The sequence below is a fragment of the Triturus cristatus genome, chromosome 10, assembly GCF_964204655.1.
Source record: "Triturus cristatus chromosome 10, aTriCri1.1, whole genome shotgun sequence".
NCBI classification, from domain to species: domain Eukaryota; kingdom Metazoa; phylum Chordata; class Amphibia; order Caudata; family Salamandridae; genus Triturus; species Triturus cristatus.
Window position 1 is genome coordinate 197,518,636 of NC_140593.1, and position 23,507 is coordinate 197,542,142.

Consider the following 23,507-nt stretch of genomic DNA (forward strand, 5'->3'; position numbering starts at 1 on the left):
ACACTACCCAAACACCACTGCACTTCCCTAAACCCTAAAACATGCCCCCTGCACTACACAAACACAACTGCACTACCCTAAACCCTAAAACACTACCCCCAGCACTACCACTACACTACACAAACACCACTGCAGAACCCTAAACCCTAAAACAAGACCCCCTACACTACACAAACACCACTGCACTACCCTGAACCGTCAAACACTACCCCCTACACTACAGAAACACCACTGCACTACCCTAAACTGTAAAACACTACCTCCAGCACGAACCCCCTAACACTACCCAAACACCACTGCACTACCCTAAACCCTAAAACACTACCCCCAGCCCGGCCCCCTACATTACCAAAAACCACTGCGCTACCCAAAACAATAAATCTACCCCCAGCACGACCCTCTCCACTACCCAAACAGCACTGCACTACCCTAAATCCTAAACCACGACCCCCTATACTACACAAACACCACTGCACTACCCTTAACCCTAAAACACTACCCCCAACACGACCCTCTACACTACACAAACAGCAGTGCACTACCCTAAACCCTAAAACACTACCCCCTTCACTACACAGACACCACTGCACTACCCTAAACCATAAAACACTACCCTCAGCAAGTCCCCTACACTACACAAACACCACTGCACTACCCTAAACTGTAAAACACTAACCCCAGCATGAACTCCCAAACACTACCCAAACACCACTGCACTACCCTAAACCCTAAATCTACCCCAGTACGACCCCCTACACTACCCAAACACCACTGCACTACCCTAAACCCTAAAACACAACCCCCAGCACGACACCCTTTACTACCCAAACACAAGTGGGCTACCCTAAACCCTAAAGCACTGCCCCCAGCACAACACCCTACACTACCAAAACATCACTACAGTACTCTAAACCCTAAAACACTACCCCCAGCATAACCCCCTACACTACCCAAACACCACTGCGGTACCCTAAACCCTAAAACACTTTCCCCAGCACAACCCCCTACACTACCCAAACACCACTGCGCTACCCTAAACTCTAAAACACTACCCCCACCATGACCCCCTACACTACGCAAACATCACTGCGGTACCCTAAACCCCAAAAACCTATCCCCAAGATGACCCCCTACACTACGCAAACATCACTGCGGTCCCCTAAACCCTAAAACACGACCCCCAGCACGACCGCCTACACTACCCAAACACCACTGCGCTACCCTAAACCCTAAAACACTACCCCCAGCACAACCCCTACACTACCCAAACACCACTGCACTACCCTAAACCCTAAAACACTACCCCCAGCATGACCCCCTATACTACCCATACACCACTGCACTACCCTAAACCCTAAACCATGAACCCCTACACTACAAAACCACCACTGCACGACCCTAAACCCTAAAATACAACCCCCAGCATGACCCTCTACACTACACAAACACCACTACACTACCCTAACGCCTAAAACACTACCCCCTACACTACACAAACACCACTGCACTACTCTAAACCCTAAAACACTACCACCAGCATGGCCCCCTACACTGCACACACACTACTGCACTACCCCCTACACTACACAAACAGCAGTGCACTACCCTAAACCCTAAAACACTACCCCCTTCACTACACAGACACCACTGCACTACCCTAAACCTTAAAACACTACCCTCAGCAAGACCCCCTACACTACACAAACTCCACTGCACTACCCTAAACTGTAAAACACTAACCCCAGCATGAACCCCCAAACACCACTGCACTACCCTAAACCCTAAATCTACCCCAGTACGACCCCCTACACTACCCAAACACCACTGCACTACCCTGAACCGTCAAACACTACCCCTTACACTACACAAACACCACTGCACTACCCTAAACTGTAAAACACTACCTCCAGCACGAACCCCCTAACACTACCCAAACACCACTGCACTAACCTAAACCCTAAAACACTACCCCCAGCCCGACCCCCTACATTACCAAAAACCACTGCGCTACCCAAAACAATAAATCTACCCCCAGCATGACCCTCTCCACTACCCAAACAGCACTGCACTACCCTAAATCCTAAACCACGACCCCCTATACTACACAAACACCACTGCAGTACCCTTAACCCTAAAACACTACCCCCAACACGACCCTCTACACTACACAAACAGCAGTGCACTACCCTAAACCCTAAAACACTACCCCCTTCACTACATAGACACCACTGCACTACCCTAAACCCTAAAACACTACCCTCAGCAAGACCCCCTACACTACACAAACACCACTGCACTATCATAAACTGTAAAACACTAACCCCAGCATGCCCCCAAACACTACCCAAACACCACTGCACTACCCTAAACCCTAAATCTACCCCAGTACGACCCCCTACACTACCCAAACACCACTGCACTACCCTAAACCCTAAAACACAACCCCCAGCACGACACCCTTTACTACCCAAACACAAGTGGGCTACCCTAAACCCTAAAGCACTGCCCCAGCACGACACCCTACACTACCAAAACATCACTACAGTACTCTAAACCCTAAAACACTAACCCCAGCATAACCCCCTACACTACGCAAACACCACTGCGGTACCCTAAACCCTAAAACACTTTCCCCAGCACAACCCCCTACACTACCCAAACACCACTGCGCTACCCCAAACTCTAAAACACTACCCCCACCATGACCCCCTACACTACGCAAACATCACTGCGGTACCCTAAACCCCAAAACTCTATCCCCAAAATGACCCCCTACACTACGCAAACATCACTGCGGTCCCCTAAACCCTAAAACACGACCCCCAGCACGACCGCCTACACTACCCAAACACCACTGCGCTACCCTAAACCCTAAAACACTACCCCCAGCACAACCCCTACACTACCCAAACACCACTGCACTACCCTAAACCCTAAAACACTACCCCCAGCATGACCCCCTATACTACCCAAACACCACTGAACTACTCTAAACCCTAAATCACGACCCCCTACAGTACACAACCACCACTGCACGACCCTAAACCCTAAAATACAACCCCCAGCATGACCCTCTACACTACACAAACACCACTACACTACCCTAACGCCTAAAACACTACCCCCTACACTACACAAACACCACTGCACTACTCTAAAACCTAAAACACTACCCCCAGCATGGCCCCCTACACTGCACACACACTACTGCACTACCCCCTACACTACACAAACAGCAGTGCACTACCCTAAACCCTAAAAAACTACCCCCTTCACTACACAGACACCACTGCACTACCCTAAACCCTAAAACACTACCCTCGGCAAGACCCCCTACACTACACAAACTCCACTGCACTACCCTAAACTGTAAACCACTAACCCCAGCATGAACCCCCAAACACCACTGCACTACCCTAAACCCTAAATCTACCCCAGTATGACCCCCTACACTACCCAAACACCACTGCACTACCCTAAACCCTAAAACACAACCCCCAGCACGACACCCTATACTACCCAAACACAAGTGGGCTACCCTAAACCCGAAAGCACTGCCCCAGCACGACACCCTACACTACCCTAACATCACTACAGTACCCTAAACCCTAAAACACTACCCCCAGCATGACACCCTATACTACCCAAACACCACTGTGGTACCCTAAACCCTAAAACACTATCCCCAGCACAACCCCCGACACTACCCAAACACCACTGCGCTACCCTAAACCCTAAAACACTACCCCCACCATGACCCCCTACACTACGCAAACATCACTGCGGTACCCTACACCCTAAAACACGACTCCCACCATGACCCCCTACACTACGCAAACATCACTGCGGTACCCTAAACCCCAAAACTCTATCCCCAAAATGACCCCCTACACTACGCAAACATCACTGCGGTCCCCTAAACCCTAAAACACGACCCCCAGCACGACCGCCTACACTACCCAAACACCACTGCGCTACCCTAAACCCTAAAACACTACCCCCAGCACAACCCCTACACTACCCAAACACCACTGCACTACCCTAAACCCTAAAACACTACCCCCAGCATGACCCCCTATACTACCCAAACACCACTGCACTACTCTAAACCCTAAACCACGACTCCCTACAGTACACAACCACCACTGCACGACCCTAAACCCTAAAATACAACCCCCAGCATGACCCTCTACACTACACAAACACCACTACACTACCCTAACGCCTAAAACACTACCCCCTACACTACACAAACACCACTGCACTACTCTAAAACCTAAAACACTACCCCCAGCATGGCCCCCTACACTGCACACACACTACTGCACTACCCCCTACACTACACAAACAGCAGTGCACTACCCTAAACCCTAAAAAACTACCCCCTTCACTACACAGACACCACTGCACTACCCTAAACCCTAAAACACTACCCTCGGCAAGACCCCCTACACTACACAAACTCCACTGCACTACCCTAAACTGTAAACCACTAACCCCAGCATGAACCCCCAAACACCACTGCACTACCCTAAACCCTAAATCTACCCCAGTATGACCCCCTACACTACCCAAACACCACTGCACTACCCTAAACCCTAAAACACAACCCCCAGCACGACACCCTATACTACCCAAACACAAGTGGGCTACCCTAAACCCGAAAGCACTGCCCCAGCACGACACCCTACACTACCCTAACATCACTACAGTACCCTAAACCCTAAAACACTACCCCCAGCATGACACCCTATACTACCCAAACACCACTGTGGTACCCTAAACCCTAAAACACTATCCCCAGCACAACCCCCGACACTACCCAAACACCACTGCGCTACCCTAAACCCTAAAACACTACCCCCACCATGACCCCCTACACTACGCAAACATCACTGCGGTACCCTACACCCTAAAACACGACCCCCAGCATGACCCCCTACACTACCCAAACACCACTGCGCTACCCTAAACCCTAAAACACTACCCCCAGCACAACCCCTACACTACACAAACACCACTGCACTACCCTAAACCCTAAAACACTACCCCCAGCATGACCCCCTATACTACCCAAACACCACTTCACTACCCTAAACCCTAAAACACTACCCCCAGCATGACCCCCTATACTACCCAAACACCACTGCACTACCCTAAAGCACGACCCCCTACACTACACAACCACCACTGCACGAACCTAAACCCTAAAATACTACCCCCAACATGACCCTCTACACTACACAAACACCACTGCACTACCCTAAAGCCTAAAACACTACCCCCTACACTACACAAACACCACTGCACTACTCTAAACCCTAAAACACTACCCCCAGCATGGCCCCCTACACTGCACACACACTACTGCACTACCCTAAACCCTAAAACACTACCTCCCAGCACGACCCCCTACAATACACAAACACCATCACACTACCTAAACCCTAAATCTTCCCCCAGCACGACACCCTACATTACCCAAACCCCACTGCACTACCCTAAACCCTAAAACACTACCTTCAGCACGACCCCCTACACTACAAACACCACTGCACTTCCCTAAACCTTAAATCTACCACAGCACGACTCCCAATACTACCCGAACACCACTGCACCACCCTAAACCCTAAAACGCTACCCCAAGCACGACCCCCTACACTACACAAACACCACTGCACTACCCTAAATCCTAAAACACTACCCCAGCACGACCCCCTACACTACATAAACACCACTGCACTACCCTAAATCTACCCCCAGCATGACCCCCTACACTACCCAAACACCACTGCACTACCCTAAACCCTAAAACATGATCCCCTACACTCCAATAACACCACTGCACTACCCTTAACCATAAAACACTACCCCCAGCATGACCCCCTACACTACACAAACACCACTGCACTACCCTAAACCCTAAAACACTACCCCCTACACTACAGACACCACTGCACTACCCTAAACCCTAAAACACTACACTCAGTACGACCCCCTACACTACACAAACACCACTGCACTACCCTCAACCCTAAAACACTACCCCAGCACAAACCACCAAACACTACCCAAATACCACTGCACTACCCTAAACCGTAAAACTACCCCACCACGACACCCTACACTATCCAATCATCACTGCGGTACCCTAAACCCTAAAGCACTACCCCCAACATGACCCCCTACACTACGTAAACATCACTGCGGTACCCTAAACTGTAAAACACTACCCCCAGCATGACCCCCTACACTACCCAAACACCACTGCGCTAGCCTTAACCCTAAAACACTACCCACAGCACAACGCCCTTCACTACCCAAATACCACTGCGCTACCCTAAACCCTAAAACACTACCCCAGCATGACCCCCTACACTACCCAAACACCACTGCACTACCCTAAACCCTAAATCTACCCCCAGCATGACCCCCTACACTACCCAAACACCACTGCACTACCCTAAACCCTAAAACACTACCCCAAGCACGACCCCCTACACTACACAAACACCACTGCACTACCCTAAACCCTAAAACACTACCCCAGCACGACCCCCTACACTACATAAACACCACTGCACTACCCTAAATCTACCCCCAGCATGACCCCCTACACTACCCAAACACCACTGCACTACCCTAAACCCTAAAACATGATCCCCTACACTCCAATAACACCACTGCACTACCCTTAACCATAAAACACTACCCCCAGCATGACCCCCTACACTACACAAACACCACTGCACTACCCTAAACCCTAAAACACTACCCCCTACACTAGAGACACCACTGCACTACCCTAAACCCTAAAACACTACACTCAGTACGACCCCCTACACTACACAAACACCACTGCACTACCCTCAACCCTAAAACACTACCCCAGCACAAACCACCAAACACTACCCAAATACCACTGCACTACCCTAAACCGTAAAACTACCCCACCACGACACCCTACACTATCCAATCATCACTGCGGTACCCTAAACCCTAAAGCACTACCCCCAACACGACCCCCTACACTACGTAAACATCACTGCGGTACCCTAAACTGTAAAACACTACCCCCAGCATGACCCCCTACACTACCCAAACACGACTGCGCTAGCCTTAACCCTAAAACACTACCCACAGCACAACGCCCTTCACTACCCAAATACCACTGCGCTACCCTAAACCCTAAAACACTACCCCAGCATGACCCCCTACACTACTCAAACACCACTGCACTACCCTAAACCCTAAATCTACCCCCAGCATGACCCCCTACACTACCCAAACACCACTGCACTACCCTAAACCCTAAAACACTACCCCAAGCACGACCCCCTACACTACACAAACACCACTGCACTACCCTAAACCCTAAAACACTACCCCAGCACGACCCCCTACACTACATAAACACCACTGCACTACCCTAAATCTACCCCCAGCATGACCCCCTACACTACCCAAACACCACTGCACTACCCTAAACCCTAAAACATGATCCCCTACACTCCAATAACACCACTGCACTACCCTTAACCATAAAACACTACCCCCAGCATGACCCCATACACTACACAAACACCACTGCACTACCCTAAACCCTAAAACACTACCCCCTACACTACAGACACCACTGCACTACCCTAAACCCTAAAACACTACACTCAGTACGACCCCCTACACTACACAAACACCACTGCACTACCCTCAACCCTAAAACACTACCCCAGCACAAACCACCAAACACTACCCAAATACCACTGCACTACCCTAAACCGTAAAACTACCCCACCACGACACCCTACACTATCCAATCATCACTGCGGTACCCTAAACCCTAAAGCACTACCCCCAACACGACCCCCTACACTACGTAAACTTCACTGCGGTACCCTAAACTGTAAAACACTACCCCCAGCATGACCCCCTACACTACCCAAACACCACTGCGCTAGCCTTAACCCTAAAACACTACCCACAGCACAACGCCCTTCACTACCCAAATACCACTGCGCTACCCTAAACCCTAAAACACTACCCCAGCATGACCCCCTACACTACCCAAACACCACTGCACTACCCTAAACCCTAAATCTACCCCCAGCATGACCCCCTACACTACCCAAACACCACTGCACTACCCTAAACCCTAAAACATGACCCCCTACACTCCAATAACACCACTGCACTAACCTTAACCATAAAACACTACCCCCAGCACAAACCACCAAACCTTACCCAAATACCACTGCACTACCCTAAACCGTAAAACTACCCCAGCACGACCCCCTACACTACCCAAACACCACTGGACTACCCTAAACCCTAAATTTACCACCAGCGTGACCCCTTACACTAACCAAACACCACTGCACTGCACTAAACCCTAAAACTCTACCCCCAGCACCACCCCTACACTACCCAAACACCACTGCGCTAGCCTAAACCCTAAAACACTACCCCCAGCACGACACCCTACACTACCCAAATACCATTGCGCTACCGTTAACCCTAAAACACTATCCCCACCACGACCCCATACACTACACAAAAACCACGGCACTACCCTAAACCCCAAAACACTACCCCAGCACGACCCCTATACAACCCAAACACCACTGCGCTACCCTAAACCCTAAAACAGTACCCAGCATGACCCCTATACTACCCAAACACCACTGCACTACCCTAAACCCTAAAACACTACCCCAGCACGACCCACCACACTACCCAAACACCACTGCACTACACTAAACCTACCCCCAGCATGACCCCCTACGCTACCCAAACACCACTGCACTACCCTAAACTCTAATACACGACCCCTACACTCCACAAACACCACTGCACTACCCTTAACCATGAAACACTACCCCCAGCATGACCCCCTACACTACACAAACACCACTGCACCACCCTAATCCCTACAACACTACCCCCTACACTACACAGACACCACTGCACTACCCTAAACCCTAAAACACTACCCTCAGCATGACCCCCTACACTACACAAACACCACTGCACTACCCTCAACCCTAAAACACTACCCCCAGCACGAACCCCCAAACACTACCCAAATACCACTGCACTACCCTAAACCCTAAATCTACCCCCAGTACGACCCCCTTCACTACACAAATACCACTGCATTGCCCTATACCCGAAAACACTACCCCTAGCACAGCCCCCTACACTATACAAACAACACTGCACTTCCCTAAACCCTAAAACACTACCCCCAGCACAACCCCCTACACTACACCGACACCACTGCACTGCCCTAAACCCTAAAACACTACCCCAGCACGACCCCTACACTACCCAAACACCACTGCACTACCCTAAACCCTAAAACACTGCCCCCAGCACAAGCCCCTACACTACACAAACACCACTGCACTACCCTAAACCCTACATCTACCCCCAGCAGGACCCCCTACACTACCCAAACACCACTGCACTACCCTAAACCCTAAAACACTGCCCCAGCACAACCCCCTACACTACACAAACACCACTGCACTACCCTAAACCCTAAAACACTACCCCCAGCACGACCCCCTCCACTACCCAAACACCTCTGCACTACCCTAAACCCTAAAAGACTACCCTCAGCATGACCCCCTACACTACACAAACACCACTGCACTACCCTCAACCCTAAAACACTACCCCCAGCACAAGCCCCTACACTACACAAACACCACTGCACTACCCTAAACCCTAAATCTACCCCCAGCATGACCCCCTACACTACTCAAACACCACTGCACTACCCTAAACCCTAAAACACTGCCCCCAGTACAAGCCCCTACACTACACAAACACCACTGCACTACCCTAAACTCTAAAACACTACCTCTAGCACGACCCCCTACACTACCCAAACAGCACTGCACTACCCTAAACCCTAAAAAACTACCCCAGCACGACCTCCTACACTACCCAACCACTGCACTACCCTAAACCCTAAAACACTACCCCAGCACGATCCCCTCCACTACCCAAACACCTCTGCACTACCCTAAACCCTAAAACACTACCCTCAGCATGACCCCCTACATTACACAAACACCACTGCACTACCCTCAACCCTAAAACACTACCCCCAGCACGTACCCCCAAACACTACCCAAATACCACTGCACTACCCTAAACACTAAATCTACCCCCAGCACGACCCCCTACACTACCCAAACACCACTGCACTACCCTAAACCCTAACTTTACCCCAGCATGTCCCCTTACACTAACCAAACACCACTGCACTGCACTAAACCCTAAAACACTACCCCCAGCACGACCCCCTTCACTACACAAATACCACTGCATTGCCCAAAACCCGAAAACACTACCCCTAGCACAACCCCCTACACTATACAAACACCACTGCACTGCCCTAAACCCTAAAACACTACCCCCAGCACAACCCCCTACACTACACAAACACCACTGCACTACCCTAAACCCTAAATCTACCCCCAGCATGACCCCTTACACTACCCAAACACCACTGCACTACCCTAAACCCTAAAACACTGCCCCCAGCACAACCCCCTACACTACACAAACACCACTGCACTACCCTAAACCCTAAAACACTACCCCCAGCACGACCCCCTACACTACTCAAACACCACTGCACTACCCTAAACTCTAAAACACTACCTCTAGCACGACCCCCTACACTACCCAAACAGCACTGCACTACCCTAAACCCTAAAACACTACCCCAGCACGATTCCCTACACTACCCAAACACCACTACACTACCCTAAACCCTAAAAAACTACCCCAGCACGACCTCCTACACTACCCAACCACTGCACTACCCTAAACCCTAAAACACTACCCCAGCACGATCCCCTCCACTACCCAAACACCTCTGCACTACCCTAAACCCTAAAACACTACCCCCAGCAAAACCTCCTATGCTACCCATACACCACCGCACTACCCTAAACCCTAAAACAAGACCCCCTACACTACCCAAACACCACTGCACTACCCTAAATCCGAAAACTCTACCCCCAGCATGACCCCCTTCACTACCCAAACACCACTGTACTACTCTAAACCCTAAAAAACTACCTCCAGCACGACCCCCTTCACTACCCAAACAACACTGCGCTACCGTAAACCCTAAAACACTACCCCCAGCACGACCCCCTACACTACCCAAACACCACTGCGCTACCCTAAACCCTAAACCACTACCCCAGCACGAACCCTACGCTACCCAAACACCACTGCGCTACCCTAAACCCTAAAACACTACCCCAGCACGACCCCTACACTACACAAACACCACTTCACTACCCTAAACCCTAAAAGACTGCTCCCAGCACGACCCCTACACTACACAAACACCACTGCACTACCCTAAACCCTAAATCTACCCACAGCACGACCCCTACACTACCAAAACACCACTGCACTACCCTAAACCCTAGAAGACTACCCCCACCACAACCCCCTACATTACCCAAACACTACTGCACTACCCTAAACCAAGACCCCCTACACTACCCAAACACCACTGCACTACCCTAAACCCGAAAACTCTACCCCCAGCTTGACCCCCTTCACTACCCAAACACCACTGTACTACTCTAAACCCTAAAACACTACCTCCAGCACGACCCCCTTCACTACCCAAACACCACTGCGCTACCCTAAACCCTAAAACACTACCCCCAGCACGACCCCCTACACTACCCAAACACCACTGCGCTACCCTAAACCCTAAAACACTACCCCAGCATGAACCCTACGCTACCCAAACACCACTGCGCTACCCTAAACCCTAAAACACTACCCCAGCATGACCCCCTACACTACACAAACACCACTTCACTACCCTAAACCCTAAAAGACTGCTCCCAGCACGACCCCTACACTACACAAACACCACTGCACTACCCTAAACCCTAATTCTACCCACAGCACGACCCCTACACTACCAAAACACCACTGCACTACCCTAAACCTTAGAAGACTACCCCCACCACAACCCCCTACATTACCCAAACACTACTGCACTACCCTAAACCCTAGAAAAGTAACCCCCACCCCATGCCCAATCCCCCTTACCTGTCATTCCTCGTGGGTTCTTCTTCACGTCATCTCTGAGGGGCTGTGCATGTCGCTGTGAGGAAACGGAACAGCCTATGTTTCCTTACAACAATGTGGATCGTCTACATTTTTTTACAATGCACGGTCATTTACCATACATACCTTTATAATGAAATTCGTTGTAAAGGCATGCATGGTAAATGACCATGCGTTCTAAAAAAATGCGTAGTATTGACTTCACGATGTACAACGCACCGTACTGTGACGTTCTAGGTTACGGGGGGCAGAAGTGGCATCCATTGTAGGTCCTCTTGTACACTAAAAAAGGACCAAACAATGCTTTCCTTTCTTTTCTTCTTCTGCTGCACCATCTGTTCTTCCTCCTCTACTGCAAGTGGATCAACTTCGGCAAAACTAGAAGCCATAGTTGTATTAAAAATAAACCAACACACAAAAAAGGTATATCAATATAAAGAGAAGCAAGAAACAGGTTTTCTCTCTATCAAGGTCAAAAAGTATGGGAAATATCAGAAGGATGGATCCTCCCTCTTTCACAATGAAATTGATTTCAACCAATCAGATTCCTTTTTTCTTTTGCTGACATGAAGTAGCGTAGGGTGCACGCACTCGTCACGCACCCTTCGCGCACCCGCGAAAATCATATAGATCATTCTATGTCAGGACCGGAGGCGAGGATTATGCCTTCTTTCTCCACTTTATTAGTACAGCAGCACAGAAAGAAGTAAATAAAGACTACGTTTCCCATGAACCATAGGGAAAAAAGTAGTCATTTACACTGTGATAACAACCAATCAATGAAAACAACAACGTCCAATCAGGGCCTCTCCAGCGCCCTATAGTCCTTTGTTAGTGTCCTGATCCTCTCTTTCTTCGCTGCTGCGCAGCCAGTTAAGTCTCCTCAGAGTCTTTACTGTTTGGGGGGGCTTTTGTGATAATTATCTATACCTTTAAAGTTTTCAATTGTACTGAATCGCTTTGTATGCGCGATATTCATAGTTAATTTGCTTATATGGCTAGTTCCTTGTGCTATTTCCTTTTTACTAGCTAGCGCGTTTCAGTTTCTTCACGCGGTCGCCGCGTTTGTATTTTGTGAGATTATTATCTTCTGAAGTTGATTTTGCGTGTTTACTTTCCGACCGCGGGACCAAGAGGTTTCCCTCTCGCTCCTACGCGGTCGCTGCGGCGCGCTCCGTTCCTCCCGCCGCCTGGGGGCGTGGGAGGCTGTAGCTTGGCGCGTCGCGTCTCTGGTTTTTTCGAATGTTTTCCAGAGACGCGCGCGCTTTCCACGGAGCTCTGGGCTGAGGCGAACGCCGTTTCACGGTCTGTACTGGGTCCGCGAGTCTGACATATCGCTCGCGGCCCGTTTTGCATGATAGACACTCGTTCCCTTCAGAAACGGGAATCGAGTCTGTATTTGCTCGTAGAGCGCTGACGCCTCCTTTGGAGGTCTGTAGTAGCCCTTTGGGTTTCTTTTGGGGACAATCCCAGCCCAGTTTGTCTGCAATAATTTGAATATAATTACTTTGGCCAGCGTTGTCCCCTCGGGGCCAGTCACCCATCAAAGTTAGTGGTTTGTGCCACGTGTATATATATTATAAGCTGCAACCCAGCTTTGCTTATTAATTTTTTGCGAATTGCAGCGCAAAAGCTGTTCTTACACTTCCCTCACCTGTGATGGATTTTTATGAGGATTACCATGAGGAGGAGGAAGACCCTCTGGCGGATATGCCATGGGGTGACGCTTTTTATGAAGCTGTTGATACCTCTATTTATAGAGCGGTGGATCAAGCCATCTCCCCTTTGGAGGATAGGCTGACGCAGAAAATAGAACAAGCGTTCTTGCGTCTAGAGCGTAGATCAGCTCTGTCTTCTACCTCCCAAGAAGGCCCACCGCCTCCTAAACGCCCCTGTGCTCCAGGAGTGGATGGGGACGCTTTTGAGCGCCTTAGACAAGCCTTCATTGATAGCCATCCCACCAAGAGTCCTATTGATCCTCCCGCCCCGGGATTGCCCTCCGGGGATCCAGACGCCAGCCCGTCCAGGTCTTGGCTCCCATCTCGGCCCTCGCAAGTCCCGCAGACCTCTTCGGGGCCTTCTGATTTACAACCACCCCCAACTCCTTCAGATATGTTAGACCCCAACGACATTGTCCACCCCCGTTCCTCCGACTGGGTCCCAGCTGAGAAAGTCGCGACCTTTGTCGCAGAACATATCAGGCACCCGCTTGAGAAGGAGGCTCGCGGTTGTCTCCGAGCTGAATGCCCCCGGCCTTCCCTTGAGGGCAAGGTTGCCCTTACCCCTGAAATCGATCCTAGAACGTTGACGTTCCTCCAGAAGTTTATTAGGGACCCCAAAAAGGGCATTGACAGGTCTTGGAGGGCGTGCCAAGACAAGCTCTTGGATGTCCTGGGGCCCGCCACGAAAATTCTAGATATGGCAGAGGAAGCCAAAGCGTCGGGGTCTATAATTTCGCCCGAGATGTTATAAGGCTGGGCGCAACGGGTGGTGATATTTTTGGGTAACGCTAACTGCGCGCTCTCCACCGAGCGCAGGAGGTCCCTCCTTATTAAGATCGACCCCAAACTTGGTGACTTGGCAGATTCAGAGGCGGGAGCTATTGCCCAGGGGGGTCTCTTTGGAGAACCCTTCATCAAAGAGTTGGGAAAATTTGTGAACACCTTCACGTCACTGGACAGGGCACAATCCACCATTAAGAAAGTGTTCCCTCGGGTTTTTCGAGGGGCCCGTCGAGGCAGGGGCCGCTCGACCGGTCGACAAAATCATCAATCCACCCAGAGAGGCTCCGGTCAGTACCAGGACCAGTCAAAGTTTGGGAATTTCTACCCCACAAGAGGTCGCCGCGGCAAAGGCAGAGGACACAGGGGAGGAACGTCTAACGCAAGCTCTGGTGAGTGTTCTCCCTTTTTCCCCACAAAACATAGGGGGGCGTCTGGCAAGTTGTTACGGGGCATGGCTTTCTATTACCCGCGATGCCTGGGTTCTTCAGACAGTGAGGGGGTTCCACATAGAGTATGCTGGAAACCCAGTGCAACGGGTCCCTCCGCGTCCCATTCAGTTTTCACTTCACGACGCACGTCTGGTGGACGAGGAGGTGGCTTCCCTTCTTCGCAAGGGCGCCATCTCCCTCACCACGCGCCATCCGCTGGGTTTTCTCAGCAATCTCTTTTTGGTCGACAAATCCGACGGGGGCAAGCGCCCCGTCATAAATCTCAGCGAGTTCAATGGATGGTTGGTCTATCGCCATTTCAAAATGGAGGGTATCCACCTCCTTCGGGATGTTCTCCGTCCTCACGACTGGATGGTCCGTCTGGACCTGAAGGACGCGTATCTGGTAATCCCAATTTTTCGGCCACATCGCCGGTTTCTTCAGTTCGCTTGGCGCCATCGGATCTACGAGTTCACGTGTCTCCCTTTCGGGCTCTCTTCCGCGCCCTGGTGCTTCACCAAGGTGCTCAAACCGGTGGTGGAATTTCTGAGGGCTCGTGGGGTCAGGTTGATCGTGTATCTCGACGACCTCCTTTTGATGGCCCCCTGTCCCAGTATATTGTCGGATCATCTCCAGATGACAGTGACTCTCCTCCAAGACCTTGGGTTTGTGATCAACGGGAAAAAGTCCCTCCTTCAGCCGGCGCAGTCCGTTACGTTTTTGGGGTTCGTCATCGACTCCATTGCCTCCGCTCTAAGTCTCCCGGCCAAAAAGCTTGCAAAGATTCGCCAAGAGTTGCGTCGAGTTCTAGCACATCAGAGGGTGTCTCTTCGCCAGTTGGCGATTTTTCTGGGCCCGCTCCACTACAGGGCCCTTCAGCGCCTCAGGCATACTTTCTCCGGAAGGGGTTTTCGTACTCCCACAAGATCCGCTTATCCGACGAGGCTCGGAGCGAGATCCAATGGTGGCTGACGCACATGGAGGCATGGAACGGAAGAGCGATCTTCGGTTCCGTTCCAGATTTGGTTATCGAGTCGGACGCCAGCAGGCTGGGTTGGGGCGCTCGCTGCGGAGATCTTTCCACCGGGGGCTTGTGGTTTCCCGACGAACAGAAATTACATATAAATTGTCTCGAGCTTCTGGCCGGCTCGTTTGCAGTAAAGGGTTGGACGAAGGACTCCGTACAGTCATGTGTGCTTTTGAAAATGGACAATGTGTCGGCCGTCCGCTATATCAACCATCTTGGAGGCACCAAGTCGAAAGCTCTCTCAGACCTAGCGGCGAGCTTCTGGCAGTATGCCTGGACGCTCAGGTGTCGGTCACAGCGGAGTATCTTCCCGGCCGGGACAATGTGGAGGCGGATTTCCAGTCGCGCCACTTCCGGGACTCCAGTCTTTGGAAGTTGGACCGTACGGTTTTTGTCTCGCTCAGCGAGCTTTGGGGTCCCTTCACGGTGGACCTGTTTGCGTCCCGCTTGGATCACCAGCTTCCCCGGTTTTTCAGCTGGAGGCCTGATCCTCGGGCGGCGGCCACGGATGCGTTTCTCCAGGATTGGAGCAAGGATCACGGCTATGCGTTCCCTCCCTTTGCGATGATTACCCGGACAACGGCCCAAGTCCGCAGACAGCTAGCAGACCTGGTTCTCGTCACCCCTCTGTAGAGGTCTCAAGTGTGGTTTCCGGCTCTACTGGAACTTTCTTGGGATTTTCCAATCCTACTCCCCCGGATTCTGAATCTTCTCACGGATCCGTACGGCACTCCGCATCCTCTAGTGTCCACACACTCACTGTGGCTCATGGCGTGGAGGATTTCCGGGGTAGATGGCAAGCCCCGGGCCTTTCGCGAACAGCTGAGGACCTCATCTCCAAAGCATGGGCGGATAGCACCGTCAAAAGATACAAATCCGCGTGGGGCAGATGGTCCCGTTGGTGTCTGCGACGGGATCTCGATCCCGTGGTCGCAGATGTGGTCCACGTTGTGAACTTTCTGGCGCATTTGGCGTCAAACGGCCTGGCCTATCGCTCTATTAACACTTTCAGGTCCGCCGTCTCTTCGGGTCATGTCCCGGTTGGTGGCGCGGCTGTGGGTGAGCACCCTTTGATTTGCAGACTCCTGAGAGGTATTCGACTCTCCTTGCCGCCGGAGCCTCGGTATTCGGCTTTATGGGATGTTAATCAAGTCTTGAATCTTTTTCTGTCATGGCAACCTAATAGGTTTCTATCTCGTAAGGAGCTGTCAGCAAAACTTGCAATGCTTCTATGCCTGGTTTCTTGCCGTCGAGTGTCGGACGTGCGCACTCTTGATATCTCGGGCCGGATGTTCACCCCGGATGGAGTGACATTTACCCTTTCCCGTCGTACGAAATGCCACACGAGAGTCATCTCGTACCCGGAATTCTCGGATTCTCCGAAACTTTGTGTAGTCCGTTGCCTCAAGGCATACGAGGAAATCGCGGACGACTACCGTCCCCCGGGTGAGCGTCAGCTTCTCATCGCACTCCGGAAGCCCTTTAAGGCGGTTTCCTCACCCACCATCGCGAGATGCATTCGTTGGGTGATGCAAGAGGCAGGCATTGGCCTCAGGCTCTTTGGGGCGCACTCTACAAGAGGGGCCATGGCATCTAAGGCGTTTGGCCTGGGTGCCCGCTTGGAGGATATCCTCAATGCGGCGGACTGGTCCTCAGATTCCACCTTCAAGCGGTTTTACTTCAAGCCTATTCTAAATATGGCTCAGCTGGTTGTGGGCAAGCTTTAAACAAGCATAATCCTCGCCTCCGGTCCTGACATAGAATGAAAACTTTCCTAGCTATCGTAACGGAAAGTTTCAATTCTATTAAGGACTCGGAGGCGAGGATTATCCCGCCCTGTGCTCTCAGAGGACATCCCTCCCCGTACTGAAGTAAGTAGAGTCTTCTTTTGGAATTTATGTTGGAAAATGTTGTGCTTGTTTTTTCCAATGTATGGCTAAAATGGTGTACATATTCTGTTTCTTTCCCTTGCTATTTAATACCTAGGGTAGTTTTTTCCCCTGGTAATACTACCTTGTTTGTTGCAGGTTCGGATACCCACAAACAGGACTCATGAACTTGAGGGTTTGGCTGTCTTCGCGCTCCGAAAGAGAAGATCAGGACACTAACAAAGGACTATAGGGAGCTGGAGAGGCCCTGATTAGACGTTGTTGTTTTCATTGATTGGTTGTTATCACAGTGTAAATGACTACTTTTTTCCCTATGGTTCATGGGAAACGTAGTCTTTATTTACTTCTTTCTGTGCTGCTGTACTAATAAAGTGGAGAAAGAAGGCATAATCCTCGCCTCCGAGTCCTTAATAGAATTGAAACTTTCCGTTACGATAGCTAGGAAATTTTTCATTATACACTATAAATAAAAATTTCTATAAACTTTTAATAAGTATATTAGCAAAACTGTTCAGTCTAATATCATATTCAAACTTTCTATAGTAATTTTTCCAACTTTAAAAGTACGCCGAAGTCTCGACTTCGGCTCGATCTCAGCGCAATCACAGCACGACCCCGGAAATACACGTGGGGAGATGTTGCGCACATTAAGCAGCTACACCGCGCATTTTGTAACATTACTTTAGTCGAAATTATATTGAAAATAATACTTTAAAAATACTTTTATTAATAAATTTAGACAAACAGTTAAAGGAAAACTTTTATTTATAATTAATTTAAAGATATTTCATACTTTACAAATTACGCCAAAGTCGCGACCCCAGCGCGACTTTTCAAAATGGCTACCGGAATGCATGCAGCCATCATGTAGGATGCGCGAAGGGTGTGCGACTTCTGTATAATATTACAACAAAAAAGAATGAATATAGTTTTCCTAAATAAAAATTATTCACAATTTTCTTAAATATATATATGTCTAGAAAATGAAAAAAACATAGGATTGAGGTACATTAGACTTACAAATTTTCATTTAAAGAACCTTTGAAATTCACTGCAAAAACCATCGGTTTCAGGCACGTTATAGTTAGAAATTAGCATTTAAAAAACCATAGAATTCACTATAAAAACCATAGGTTTCAGGCATGTTATAGTTAGAAATTAGCATTTAAAAAACCTAAGAAATTCACTGCAAAAAACAAAGGTTTCAGGAATGTTATAGTTAGTTGGACATTTCACTCGTACAAAACCATAGAAATTCCGATGTTCTAGTTAGTTCAGCTAACTATAACTCGTGCCCCCGCAATACACTGCTGATGACGTCACATATTACATCATTCATGACATGGTCAGTGACATCACTGATGACATCACTGATGACATCTCAAATGACATCACTGATGACATCACTGATGACATCTGCCACGTGAAAATCTGATGCAGCTCCTCACACCTGAATATAACCTTTGATACACCCACTCTAAAATACAGACTACCATTTTCCAAAAAATAGACATATCAATACCTATTACTAAATACGCGCTGACGGATTCCTAGGTCTACACACTCATACATGTAGTCACTCATTAATACAACACTATCAAATGCACTCATACACCTATACAGACACTCACACACTGCCATATATCCAGAGTTACTCACACACCTAGTCAGTCATGCAAAGAATCAATCATACTTCCATTTACTCACCTATACAGTTATACAGACACCCCCTCACATGTTCATACAGATACTAACACAATTAGTGATTAGAATCACTGATACAAATACAAACTCATCCATGCAGCCACTCTCACAATTATAGACTCTCACATATAGTTATTTATATACACCATCACTCACATATACTGCCTTTTACATATGTACTTACTTGCACATGTACCACTGAGACATCCATTCACTCACCAACACATCCATACACACACTCACCCACCCATACAGCTGTTTCCACATGTACTCTTGAACCCATACACCCAGTGAATCAACCACTCACACATCTATGCACAGAGTCACACACCTCCCACACACACACACTCAGGCAGTCATACGAATACTCAGGCAAGCAATCAATAACCCATATAGACACTCCTGCAGCTACTCACCAACCCATGCAGCAGCTTACACAACAACAGGCTGATTGATACAGATTTTCACACAGTTTAGTCACTAACCCATGCATTCGGAAAGACCCATTTAATCACTCACTTATACAGTCAGTCATGTACCTACTAAATCATCCATACAGAAACGTATACACCCACTCAAAGTCAAAACAAGCTTTATTCGATTTTAGGCGTATAAAATCATAAAAGCAAACAATACAAACATCTCATCTTGATTTCAAAAATACAGTAATCTGCAATAATATATACAAATTCATAAAAACAGTTCAATTTGCGGCAGCTTTTCCTATAGTTAAAAAAATTATAACATATGACCTCATTGCCAAAATAATACATCACAGTATAAAAAACTTCTCATATGTGTCCCCTCCACCTGCTAAGCATTTATAGTTTTCCTTGCTCTCAATGTGCTTTTCAGGAAACCCACCATAGTTGCAATGCAATAGTAACTATCCAACATCTGTAAATACAATAGAGCTGGTCGACATTGTCTCCAGCCCCCCTGTTTTAATAACGGCTTAATCCATCTACATCTTTCATTTGCATAGAATTTACAGAATAGGATTACATGGATAGTTGTTTGTGAAGAGATGTTGTCACAAGGACAAAGGCCTAAGTCCCTTGACCAATTATTTATGTCTGGGTAACTGATCAAATGATGGAATGTCCCAAATCTGAAACGTGTTAACACGTATCTATCGTATCCCCCCATACAGCACAATAGATACGGTTGGATGTTATACGTTATGGTAGTTATTTGGTGCTACACCACCATGGGTTTGTTCATTTCGAAAGCTAAGCTGTTATCTTCCAAGACAGTCATGCAAACTTTTTTGAACTCCTTCCGGTGTATTGAGTTCATAGTTTCCGGTTGAAAGAAGTACTCTGGGTGCCCTATTTCCTGTATGAAATTTTTCACGTATCTTAGCCAAATGATCTTATTTGCATGGTCTAAATTCATTACATCGTTTAGGATTTCCTTATTTAGCCCAGTGTTCGTGGAGGTCCAGATTCTATGCTAAAGCAGCGCGGGTTGTACTTTAATTAAATCTGAGATGTATGGTAAACCTAGCTCGCTGTGGCAATTAAAAACTAATGCACTTGCAGGAACTGCCAATATAAATCTTAAGAAAACATTTTCGACTTGCTGAATTGGTATACAGTCACGGAGTCCCCATATACCAGCCCCAAATATGCTATGCTCACGCATTTGGCCTGGTAAATTTTCAAGAGAATTGCAGGTGGCCTTTTACCTAGTTTTTGGAAAAATTTATTAATGCCGCAGTGGACTTCATAAACAGTAGGCTCCTGGTCTTGATCGCTTGTGTCCAAGACCCAATGCGATTAAATAAAACACCCAGGTATGTAAAAGTATTAGTAGATTCTACCCTGCTTCCCCCAGCTTGAAAGCTTCTACACTTTTGTTTCCCTCTCCCGCAGGTCATTATAAAACTTTTCTTTGCATTAATTTTCGAACCTAGGGTGTCCATAAAACTCTAAAAAAAATTGTTTTGAGTTGATCTGTTCCGGGGCCAAATTCATTCTGCTCTGTTAGTCCGGAGTCATTTTGTGTGGCTTAAATAGGAACCCCCACGTTATCCGTTTCGATGAGAGCCCTGCTGTTATTATCGGACCCAGATATTTCTTCACCATTACACTTACTATCCCCCTCATCCCTTAGTTCAGTTCTAATTGAACTAGTTAGGGCTGTCTCGCCTTGGGTTTCAGTACTAGAGTTATTATCTTTCCCTGCTAGGCTCTGGCTAGTGAATAGTCAATCATTTGCATCTAGGGTCGATAAGGGCCCGAATCGATTTGATGTCTCTAAATTAAAAAGGAGACTGTCTTTAAGCTGTCTAGTTGGATAGGGGGTGTTTTGTCCAGATGGGCGCTTATGTTGATAAAAAAAAGGCCAGTGGGAAGACGTATATTTGTGTAACTTAGATTAGGAACCTGTAGTCTTAGTAAAACTTCCCTTACCGAGGGTGATCCTAATGAAAGGACAACACAGTCACCTTGGTAGAGTTTGTTACTATTTCCCACCCAACTAATTCCTCCTCACCATCTTAAATTCTCTGAAAAGGGCACTGGTCAAGCCTGTTCTATTTCTGAGCCAATATATGGTTTTGTTTCTTAAGGCAACCCAGGTTTCCTTTTCAGCTGGTGAGCAGAAAGGAATGTTGGCTAATATGACAGTATATGGGATAGACGCTGGTGGTAGATTTAGGGTCAGTGGGCTGCGTGCCTCCTCTAGTATTTTACTATTTACTGAATTTGTTTTGTGTTTTTCACGACCTCCCGTCTTTCCCCCACCGGATTGCCCATCCTACCTATGTAATTTTCCCTATGTACATCAATCTCATTTGTGGTGGTATTTTTCAGATTTATTGTTACTTTTGGGTAAATTCCGGGACCCTCGCCCTTTTCTCTTGCCGTTTCTTGTCCCTTTGTAACTAATGGGGTAACTTTCATGTTTTCCTTCTCGCACTGTGTGATGGTACTAGGTGACTTCTTAGATTGCATTTTCCCATCTTGAGCGGCCATATTCTGAATAGCCAGAACTTTCTCTAAACCTGCTTCTATTTTATCCAATCTGCCACTAAGACTGTTAATGGACTTAGTAACATATACAGTTAAATATTTTATCAACGCAGTCAAATTTGCAGTGTCTGCTAAGGGTGCATTCTGTTTGTTTTTTATACGTGTTGTATTAGTGTTCCCTATTTTGGTCGGGGTTTTTATTTTATGGGCCCTGTAATTTTTCCTGTGATTTTTTTAAGTGGGTCTTAGTTAGGCTAGGAGTGGTTTGCCGTGTGCATATTCCATCCGGTTGAGAATCCGGTATATCTATACTTGGTGATTTGCACAATTTTTTTTAAGGGGGGGTGAGTGTTCAATATCAAGGTCAATATTAGAGATATCATCGGGAATAATCTGAATACACCCATTTTTAGTTTGCTCAGTCGGTGTCTTTCCCAAGGTTCCAATTTCGCCAGTCACTATTGCTAACGTGCTAGATTTATCCTTTGGTTTAGGGGCTAGTAGGTTCACTGAGTCTATATTTAAAGTTTCTTCAACAGAAATTATCTGTCGTTCAATATCTCCAACTGCCCCTGTTAAGTAATTAAGCAAAGTCATGTTGGCTTCTCTATGCTTACTCTGTGATTTAGATACATGACTTGCTGTTAAATTCCTTTTTCCCCATATTTAGTAATCAGCAACTTGGTAGTGCAATTAAGTACTAAGCGATTAAAAATCCTCAAGGTTTTAAAATGTTGCTATTTAATTCTCTGTGTTCCCCTCAAAGAATAAAGTGCAGTGTGCTTTCAAATATTAGTGACAGGCCCTAAAGGACAGAGTGCTACGTATTTCTTCCAATAATTTCTAGTCAACACTGAAAC